Source organism: Panthera pardus, unplaced genomic scaffold (genome assembly GCF_024362965.1).
Source record: "Panthera pardus isolate Hobbes unplaced genomic scaffold, ASM2436296v1 HiC_scaffold_25, whole genome shotgun sequence".
Classification (NCBI taxonomy): domain Eukaryota; kingdom Metazoa; phylum Chordata; class Mammalia; order Carnivora; family Felidae; genus Panthera; species Panthera pardus.
Window position 1 is genome coordinate 74,044,693 of NW_026526821.1, and position 8,422 is coordinate 74,053,114.

The following is an 8,422-nucleotide window of genomic DNA, read 5'->3' on the forward strand; positions in this document are numbered from 1 at the left end:
AAAGAAAAAAACAACAAACAAAAAACCAAGGAGCCTTAAAGGAGTGCTATAAATGGAACATGAATCCAATAAAGACAAATTAATTCCCAAGGCTGGTTGCCTTTCTCGTAGAGCAGGACTTCAGAAAAGACTTTAGTAAGATTAAAAGAGGTTGAACATGAAACAGTAACCATAGCAACTTTGCTTTTTTTTTTTGTCATGAACTAGTAATTCTGTACTGTAATTTGGGTTGCCTACAAGTCTTTTGATCCATGAGGGCAAGGAAATTGCTCTGTTTAGCATAATCCCAGAGACCACTGTGGGGGATTGTATGAACATCTCACAGTTGCCAGCTGAGATTAAGCCAACTCACAGCCATCCAGGTTAGACCTGCAAGAAGAGCATCATGTGAGCAGAGGCACATGGGTGCCTTGGGTAAAAGCATGGCGCTATTCACTGAGCATATCGGCTGAAGAGTTATGTCTCCTGGCTTTTTTCTTGATGAGACATTATCAAGCTACTCCTCTTGGTGAATTGAAACCTATATTCACACGTTGCTGGTATGTGCAGCATTGCATATCATGTCCTAATTTTTGCATTTAGAAAGGATTTATTCTATTTAATCCTTACATAATAAGAAACACAAGTAAGTATAGGAGGATATAAAACCAATCACTCAAAAACCATTTATAAGCAAGCTTTATAAGGAATTTGGGAATACCAGCAACAACCTAAAATAGTTCCTCAGGTAAAAAAAACAACAACAACAACCAAGAAACAACAATTATGTAAGTGAAAAAGGTAATGAGCATATATATACTCACCAAAAGGGCAGGTGTGATAATGGGGGTCCAGGTCTTCACCTTTTTTAGATGGTAGTTTCTGTGTCCTTCCTTTTGCTCATGCTGCTTTATTCAGTTACATTGGATTGGGCCATGAGCCTCCGCCCTTCTAATTCATTGAGTGGGGCTGATCAATCATGGGGATAATGATCAAGAAAGGAAGGAGGAAGAGACTGCAGAGGTTCTCCATCATCTGCTGCGGGGATTCTCAGCTTCAGGGAGTATAAGAAGCATCAGAGGACCTTGTTACAAACATAGATCCCCAGAGTCCATGTCCAGATTTTGATTTTGTATGTCTGGTTTAGGGCAAGGATTTGCATTTTGATGGGGATTTTCCCTGCCTTTCTCTCTAGTTTCATTTCATACTAGTCCATTTCTTCCCCTAAATTGTAGACTCAAGCTATAACAAACTGCTTGAAGTTCCATAATGCAATGAGCTGTATTATGCCTTTGCACATACTTGGGACAGTTTCCTCTTCCTCCCTCCCTCCTTGAACAAACACATACACACACATATGCATACATACATACCTTGTGTGACTGACACACACATTCAATCTAAGACCAACACCAGACACTTTCTCTCTTCTGTCTCCCTTCTCTGTGTTCAATTTGTACCCTCTCTATTTTCACACCTGTTAGACACAATGATGTTCTTGCCTATATGTTGTCTCCCTCATTAGACTATGAGGACCGCCCTTATTCATCTTTATAGTCTCAGCCATACAATTCTCTGTATGGCCTCTACTACTTAAAAGTTACACAATAAAAGTTTGTTGAGCTAAATGAAATGTTTGTTGAAGCAAAGTATTATAGATTCCAGCTCATAACTTGTCCCTAAATAACTGAGACTTGACAGAATTAGGATAATGATAATTTGCTTGGTTAGAAAAAAGGCTTTTCAAGGAAAAAATTCAGGCAGATATGGAGTTACAAAACAATTAAGAAAGAACAAGAGAATATAATGTTGCTTTTCTATGAACTCCTAAGTAGAAGGCTACTTGTTGAGAAATAAAAATGTCTTCTCACTGAACTTTAGCATTTAAACTATAGTCTATGTCTATTTTCTGGAGTCAAATTGCTCAGGATCAAAAAGAAATAGAGGATTTTATCCTAAGCAAAAAACAAGGGCCTATCATTTCTCATGTCTTTCTTCTCAAGGGGTTAGGATAAATCAGATCCAACTCCAAAGCAACATGCAGGCTTGTTCTTTTTTTCTTTTCTCTTAACCTTAGATTTGATTTCCCTTTCTTCCTAGAAGGTTTAACACTGAAAGTGACTGTTAAGAGATAGCAAGAATAAAGATGTAGTTCTTCTTCCCTCTACTGGAAAACATTAGAAAAAGGTCATAACTGGAAGTACTGTACATTGATGAGGAAAATAAAGAGCTGCAGGTGAACCCAAGACATAGGGAATATCATGCCCACAACTGCAGTGGGAAAGGCACTAGGGGGAAAGTATAGACACATACTTTGCTGCCTTGTCCACCTTACTGGGTTGTGATGGGCATTTAAAAGGGAAAAGGAGGGCAATGATATAAAGAAGTTTTGGTAACAAAGCTATGCTAATGTGGCTGGTTAGTCCATAGACCAGATAAACTAAAAAAATAGTAGCAAAGTATCAAGAAGTAAGCTATTTCTAAAACCATACATCCTGTTCAAGGATTTTAGGGATATTACCAAAGGAAGGGAGACTCTAAATCCATAGTAAAGTATTCCTACAGGCATCTTTGGGGGCATTGCAATGTATGCATTTGTGATCTTAATTCTGTAAACTCTTAGATCTTATTCTCTATAGATTTGTATTTGGATGTAACAGAAGTTTCTGTTAGGTCATTGGATCTGTTTAGACAGTTGCAATTTCAATATTTCTCTTAAGATCATGTTATTTACTCAGAGTCAGAATTATTTAGATAACTTCTGAAAACTCAGAAGGATTAACCCTCCTGCAATTGACTGTGGAAGATGGCATACGGGGTTGGAAGCACATGAGCTTTGGAGTGAGGTAGAGCAGGCTGTGATTCCTGGTACTACACTTACCAGCGTGGTGCTTTAAGTTGAATCATTTTGTTTCTTGGAGATTCAGTTTGTGCATTGTTAATACTTGTGGGTGACATTATTAACAACTAACTGAGATAATATTGTGGAAATGTCTACCTGATACAAAATATGATACATAGTTACTCAATAAATTCTGGTTTTATTTTAATTTTACCATGATGTCCTTTGGTTAATTCAATTACTTTTTTTTTCTTTCCAACCTCTAGATTTTAGAAGAGGTGCCCAAATTCCACTCTTATATTTATGCTTATGTTATTATCTTCCTTCCTAGAAGTTTTTCTTTTCTTTTTAAAAAAATATTTATTTATTTTTTGGGAGAGTGCAAGTGAGGGAGGGGCAGAGAGAGGGGGACAGAGGATCTGAAGCAGGCTTTGCGCTGACAGACTGATAGCAGTGAGCCTGACATGGGGGTTGAACTCATGAACTGCAAGATCATGACCTGAGCCGAAGTCGGACCCTCAACTGGCTGAGCCACCCAGACACCTCCTTCCCAGGAGTTTTTAAAATCTGCTTCTGTGCCTTGCTCAAGTTATGTACCAGGGTGCTCTAGGGTGTTGGCCAAGAGGTATATCTATTTCTACACTGAGGGGCTTCTGAGTTTGCATGCTGCTTATGGTTTCTCTGAACCAATGGTATCCAGAGTTGACATAAGCCATTTTATAATTCAGTTTTCTCTTCTTTATGGATACAAGTGTTCTGTCATTTGAGACATGCTGCTTAGAAATCTAGTTCTCCCTTAGCCTTCAGGTCAGAATTCTGAAACAGCTCAGGTCTTTGGGTACTCAGATTCACACTGGTGCTGGAGTGGTACTAATTTTGTTACATTTGAGTGTCTTTTGCAATCCCTCTTTTGGAAATTAACTCAAAACAAAGGCAGAAAAGTCTATGAAAACCAACTGAAAAGGTGCTGATGGGTGAGAGGACTTATAAGAACCCCTTCAACAGGGCTCTGTTCTATATCCCAATTTCCTAGCAGATGTGGGGACCACTTCAAGTTTCTTCAAACAAACTTCCTCTCTCTGATTTCTGGGTGGGAGTCGCTCTCCAGGCAATAATCTTTTTCATGTCTGCTTCCTTTTTACCTTGCCTTCTTGTTCTTTTTGGGATCGGGACTCTGAATCCCCCAAGGCCTGAAAGATAGCCAAACATTATTTATTATTTTTGTAGCTTTGTAGGCATTCAAAAAATGTTTGGCTTTGAATTGGTTTCAATAAAATAGTTGGCTGGAGTTACAAATGAGCATTTTGGCTGGAATTTTGCTAAATACCAGTTTGAAGCTGAATTTTGGTAAAGCTGCCCTGAATACATCTATCTTTGTCAATGGATTTGTTTGTTTATTAAGTGCATACTTTCTGGATTTTTGTGGGAAGAGAAGGTCAGACAGAGGAGCATGAGGATTAGAAGTGATTACGAATAGAGAAAAGGATTCATGGAGAATGGTGTCTAGAGATAAGGCGTTACGAGAAGGGAGTCTGAGTCATACTGTGCATAAGTGGGTGTCCAGCCCAAAGCCAAAGCCAGAACTGCCATTGAGCTGAGCTTCCCATTGGCATGTTTTCCACATTCTGAATGGTGGAGACATTCTTAAATAGGTAGTCACAATTAATGACAGAGCAAAAGTGTAATTGATATAAAGAATGGTTCTCATAAAAAAGGGCTTTTTCATACTCTTCTAGTTTAAGCTTCTAGAAAGTCTTAAAAAGAAGCCAGCCCTAGTTCAAGGGACACAGTGCATCTTTCATAACTGAAGCAAAGCAGATGAATAAATAACCTCTTCAAGGAAAGCCATTAGCAAGTTGGATAATGATATTGACATGAGTAATTGGAGAGAAATAAATAAACTAGTTGCTATTAGAATATTCACTAAGGATTGCCTGTGTATAATTGGGTGTAACTCTTAAGACTTGGTGTATGCCACCTTCCATTTCTTAAAAAAGAAAGAATATTTTGAAGGTCCTCTTTCTGGAGACCAAAGACATGAGGCATTGATCATGACTCAGTGGGGTTGTAGTCTTAGTGTCTGAATCATTTCAAACCTACCTTCTTTTGTAGAGTGCACCTATAGTAAAAGGAGGAGGGAAGTTTATCCTGGAAATTTTTAGGAGACAGGGTCTAGAATTCCAGACCTCTCAAGATTCTTACAACGGAGAAGAAACTTTAGTCTATAAATTTGTCACAATTTTCCAAGATGATTCTTCATTTGGGATGATGGAGGAGATGCTAAAGGCAACAAACACAAAAGAGTAGAAGATGATTAGGTCCTTGAAGCCTGCAAATCGTTAGGTCTCAAAGATGAAACGCTGGACAAAGTTGGGACAAGGTTGACTTACCCATTGTCTGCTCCTTAGAGGCAAGGGTCAGGTTTGAGATTTCTTCTGTAGTTGGAACCCAATGGCTTCTTATTGAGGGGCCGAGTGTCATGCCACAATCTGGCAGGATGCACATCCTGCAAGAAGGTGGTTTTTTCAGAAGAAACACATCTCCATGTTCAGTTTAATTGGAAGTGACCCGGCAAAATGGTGTAACCCCTACAAAACTCAGTTTTCTCATTTTAAAATGGGATCCCCAAATCTATTTCATACTGTTATTAGAGGCTTCAATAAGACTATTTGTGTAAAGTGCCTAACAATGCCTGATACAGAACATGTAATAAATGGTAGCTGCTATTTTATTTTTCCCTCGGCATTACAATTTTCACAGGTTAAGAATTTGAGTTGACCCTACTGTTATAACAAACAAAAAACATCCTTAGCTAATCATACTATTACTAACAATAACAAAAGCTGCTATTTAATGAGTGATTACCATATGTCTGAGTATTTTACTTAGTATGTATACTAAGTATTTTATGTAGATTATTTCATTTGATTTTGACAGAATCCTATCAGGGAGGTAAGGGCGGCTGGGTGGCTCAGTTGGTTGAGCATCTGACCCTTGATTTTGGCTCAGGTCATGATCTCACAGTTCGTGGGATCAAGTCCCACATCAGGCTCCATGCTGAGCCTGGAATTCTCTCTCTCCCTCTCTCTCTTTGCCTCTCCCCCACTCAGTCTCATTCTCTCTGTCAAAAATAAATAAATGAACATTAAAAAAAAAGAAGCAATTGAAAATGGGAGAATGTCCAATAGGAGTACTTTTCAATGGCGTTGCAAAGAAACATGGGATTCAATCTGCTGGAAATACAAGTTCCAGAGGTATAGAGAGAAAAAGAGAGAAAGAAAGTAGGAGGCACAGTAATTTTTAATCCCATGAGTTCATCTTGAAGACAAGCCTGAGAAAGCCACCCAGCCAGCACCTGGGAAAGGACAACTGAAGCTTTGTGGGCATTGGCAAGGGCAGCCGGATAACATACTGTGAGCAAAAAAGGAAGAACACAGAAATTATAGGGACCTATTAGAGAAGACAGAGGCCCAGTCAACAGAAGAAATTCCTTGAGAAAAAGAAAAAAAAAAGTGTAAAGGGAGAACATCTGATGAGAGGGAGGCCCTACAAACAATCTCTTGGATTGAAGTTGAAGAGTTAAAGTCCCTGGGGCAAGAAATGAGGACTCCAGGAAAGGGAAAAATAAATACTCTCCTGTGAAATCAGTTCTTCTGATTGTGGGCTTGCATGTGTTTGGGGAGGGGATGTCAGGACTCTTCATAAATATGTATGTCTAAGTTATTTTATTGAGGTAAACACACTTATAGAAAAATGTGCAAATCATGAGTGTACAGCTTGATGAATTATCACCAAGTGGACACACCCATGTAACCACCACCCAGGTCAAGAAAGAGAACATTACCATATTCATAAATATTTACTACTCCTAGTTTTCACATGCTTAGTTTCTCAAATGAGTCTGTGTCTTTCTAACATAGATATTCAAAGTCAAATGCAGCCAGTTAGGATGTTTTGTATATAAAGTGAGAAAAGAGAGCTTGTTCTAAAAACAAGTTGGGCAAAACACTTAAAATCCATACAATTCCATAAAAGTGAGATAATAAAATCTAAATGAAGTATAATTATATCTTTAAATAAGGGATAATTCTATGCACCCTCTCAAACCATTGGGGCACTGAAAATTAAGTTTCAGAGGGGAGTCCCCACTAGAAAAAGGAATAGCCTGTCTTCCTTGCCTGAAGCCTTCAAAAAATACAGCATTTGGCACTGTTGCAAGCACATGGTATGCTCAACAAATATTTATCAATAACGATAATGGTGGTAAGTTACCTTTTTCGTAAAATACATGGTGATCCCTGGTTTCCTTAAACCAATAACTGGGCAAAGAAATATGACTTTTAGTTCTTCTGAAGCTCCTGGTTGAAGCCTTAGGAGAAAGAATAATCTATGAATTACTGGTGATATGTTTTAACCCCATTGAAATTATTTTGCCCTTCACCTTCCCCCTTTCCCACAACCAAACACAGCTCTGAGTTTTGCAGAGATGAGGGGGAAGATAGAAGGAAGGAAAGAAAATGAGAAGCAAGGTGGTGAGCAACAAGTATGGGAGGGAAAAACAAAAGCTGAACTAAAGCCACTCAGGAAATATCCCTTTGTACTTTTATTTGCATCAAGTAATTAATGTTATAATTTGGCATAGCAATTAACCACACTTTTTATTAGATCAGATTTCATTACGTGCTACTTTAATTTTGGTAGGTAGTCATTTGTGAGATGAAGGAAGTTATCCACAGCAGCCACTGCTGTGGGTGACCACTAAGAAAATTAAAAGCCATTTGTCAAATGGAAAGGTTATCTATTTTTTACATATTGTAATATCCTTAATGGGTCCTTCAGGTGAAATTTTACAGAAGACAGAGTTAACAAGTGACATGGAAATTGGAAGATGAGTAATGAATTGGTAACATTTACCTGTTTATGAGTGCAAATTCAAGCCTGGTCTTACAAAACCCCAACATGATCCCTGCTGTGCTACAGATAGATCTTTCTTGACTTATGATGGGGTTATATCCCAATAAACTCACTGTCTGTTGAAACTGCTATAAGTCAAAAAGGCACTTAATGCATAGAACCTACAGAAAATCGTAGCTCAGCCTAGCCTACTTTAAATGTGCTCAGAACACTTAAATTTAGCTCTACAATTGGGCACAGTCCTCTAACACAAGGCCTATTTTATAATGAAGTGTTGAACATATCTTATAATTTATTAGATACTGTACTGAAGTGAGAAATAGAATGGTTGAATGGGTACATAATGGTTGTAAGTATTTAGGTTGTTTATCCTCATTTATCGTATGCTACTGCCTACCATCATGGGAGGGTATCGTACCATGTGTCCTTAACCTGAGAAAACCTCAAAATTCAAAATGCAAAGTATGTTTTTTACTGAATGTGTATCACTTTTACACCCCACCTAAGGTTGGCAGATAGTTAAGTTGAACCATTGTAAGTTAGGGACCATCTTTATTAATGATTAGTTTTGCCATGCCTGTTAGGTTAGCAACAGAAATTAGGAAAAGCATCTGTTTCATAATGATGTGTGAATTTGATGGTTTGTCATGTCCTCAGGAATATAAAGGCATGCTTTTACAACTTACC

The 8,422-nt window shown here is 38.2% G+C and overlaps 1 long non-coding RNA gene across 1 annotated transcript; it reads right to left on the reverse strand.

Annotated features, from left to right (window-relative positions):
• Positions 1–662: 662 nt before the first annotated feature.
• LOC109253556 (uncharacterized) lies at positions 663–7,219 on the reverse strand. The gene is made up of 4 exons (XR_002074466.2): positions 7,094–7,219; positions 5,212–5,327; positions 4,922–5,101; positions 663–1,033 (listed from the first exon to the last, which is right to left on the reverse strand). It is a non-coding gene; the product is annotated as an uncharacterized LOC109253556 (long non-coding RNA).
• Between the last annotated feature and the right edge of the window lie 1,203 nt (positions 7,220–8,422).